This window comes from Grammomys surdaster, unplaced genomic scaffold, assembly GCF_004785775.1.
Source record: "Grammomys surdaster isolate TR1022 unplaced genomic scaffold, NIH_TR_1.0 239, whole genome shotgun sequence".
Taxonomy (NCBI): Eukaryota; Metazoa; Chordata; class Mammalia; order Rodentia; family Muridae; genus Grammomys; species Grammomys surdaster.
In genome coordinates, this window is record NW_021604684.1 from 9,553,705 (window position 1) to 9,556,414 (window position 2,710).

The following is a 2,710-nucleotide window of genomic DNA, read 5'->3' on the forward strand; positions in this document are numbered from 1 at the left end:
CTCTCTCTCTCTCTCTCTCTCTCTCTCTCTCTCTCTCTCTCTCTCTCCTCGGCCCCCAGGGCAGCTCCACTCCCACCCTTTCCAGGCTCTCCAGCCGGGGCAGTACAAGTTTCTTCCTTTGGGGCAGGGCCACCCTTATTACTGATGCCACTTATGTTTGCAGCTGTCAGCACTCACCAAGAGTGGCAGCTGTTGTCAGCATGTGGAGGGGAGGAGGGGAGGGAGGACAGAAGGTCGAAGAGGCCCTAAGGGGAAGGGACCCCACCTGTCAGGGCTAGGTCACCCTGATCCAGGGCTTAAGAGCTGTGGAGGCTCACACTGACATCTCGCACATACCACTCTGGACACGTGCGCAGACACACAATTGCATGTAGTCGTGCAACTTCCACACAGCAGTGTGCACAGTCGCACATCCACTTCCATACAGCATGAGCACTCACACTGGTTGTGGACACTCAGCTCACACGCTGATTCTCAGCATGTACTAACATACGGCCATCCCACCCCCCAAGCCCCCCACCCCCACAACTTCAACGTCAATGTTCTTCCTGCTCTCACGTGGGACTGTATCTCGGTGGATGCTTTACTGGGACTTTTTCTTTTTGGCAAGAGCAGAAGATGGAAATCTCATTCAAGTTGACTCAAACAGATGAGAACTGTTGACTCGTCACTAGAAAATCCAGAGGTGTTCCAATTTCAGGAACGGCTAGGTCCGAAAGGTCTGAGTGAGTGCCGATGTCATTGAAGGTGTGGTTATCTGGTCTGCTGGCCCCCCACACACCAGTCCTGGGGACTGAACCTAGGCCTTCACACATGCTAGGCCACTGCCCTACCACTGAGTGATATCCCAGCCTTTCCTCTTTCTCCACTCCCAACAGTAACAAAAATAGCCCCAGCAATTCCAGACTAACATTAGCATATCAGCTTGTGCTCCCAGTAGAAAAGACTCCCTTGTCCCTACTCCCCAGTGACTTCAGCAAAAAAAACCACCCAGTCTCCCAAGTCTCATAGTGGCCTACCTAGATTGTGATCTGATCCTGGATTCTGTCACTGTGACTCAGACATGCCAGGTCTGGGCACTGTGCCCACCACATGGAGAAGAAAGGCTGGAGTGGCTCTACCAGGACCTCGTGTACTGAATCCAGGATGGAGGAAGGGCAGTCCCTCAGAAGAAAAATGAGTATGCTGCCAAGAGGGCGGCTGCCATTCCCAAGGTGTTGGTAGGCAGAGAAAACCAATTAAGCCCATACCAGAATGAATCGCAGGTAACTCCATGGAATTCTGTGACAGGAGCGTCACCTTCATGTTCGCATAGATATGGAGATCACCTGCCTCAAAAGAACTTCTATCTGCCGCCAGGAAAGGCAGGAGTGCTCAGGTCACAGTGCCTGGGAGGCCTCAGGCACTGGGGTGACACTCAGTCAGCATGGAGAATGGAGAGGCTGGCCCACTCAAATGTGGGGCCTCTCCCTGAAGGCCTGCTCTGTCTTCTCTCAGCTGTCTCATGCATACCATTCCAGTTAGGTGCTGGTCAAGGGCAAGCCTCAGACCTGCACTGTAGTGACAGAGAATATAAGCACACACTCATGGGTTTCACCAGCAGAAAGCTATTGGAAATACTATCTACTGAAGAGATTGTCTTTCAGTCTCCGTCCCCCTTTCCACAAACAACTGGGGTGCAGGGGAGGTGTACTCCTTTAATTCCAGTACGGGGGAGGCAGAAGCAGGCAGATCTCTGTGAGTTCAAGGCCAGCCAAGAGTCTACAGAGTAAGTTCCAGGACAGCCAAGACTACACAGAGAAACCCTGTGAAAAAAGAAACAACAACAAAACATTTCCCAGCCAGCGGTGGTGGCACACACCTTTAATCCCAGCACTTGGGAGGCAGAGCCAGGTGGATTTCTGAGTTCGAGGCCAGCCTGGTCTACAGAGTGAGTTCCAGGACATCCAGGGCTACACAGAGAGACCCTGTCTCAAAAAACAAAACAAAACAAAAAAACAACAACAACAAAAAATTTCCCATCTTCTACCACAGTATAGCTGTGTGAGTAATTCTACCAATGAAATGAGAGCATAACCATCCCAGTCAGGTCTCCTGACTCTTCCTTTGGTCTCTTTCTTTCTTTCTTTCTTTCTTTCTTTCTTTCTTTCTTTCTTTCTTGTTTTTTTTTTGTTTGTTTGTTTTTTGTTGTTGTTGTTTTTTCGAGACAGGGTTTCTCTGTGTAGCCCTGGCTCTCCTGGAGCTCACTCTGTAGACCAGGCTAGCTTTGAACTCTCGAACTCAGAAATCCGCCTGAATCTGCCTCCCAAGTGCTAGGATTAAAGGCATGTGCCACCACTGCCCAGCTCTTTTTTTTTTCCCCCCCACAGGGTTTTTCTGTGTAACACCCCAGCTGTCTTGGATCTCACTCTGTAGACCAGGCTGGCCTTGAACTCAAGAGAACTGCTTACTTCTTCTGCCTCCTGAGTTCTGGCCACCATGTCCAGCCAGTTTTAGATTTTTCTTTTTTGTAAATGGGAGAAAAAAAAAAGGATACGTTCCGTTTCAGGAGCCATTATTGTTTTGAGCCTCTGCTTCCTGGAGTCAAATCTGATGACATTGATTTCATATCATCTCTCCAACTTCCCACTTGCTCCACCTCCCCCTCCACCAGTGCACACAGCCCCGAACTGTCTCACAAAGGGTAAAAGTCCAGCTCACACACCTGGGA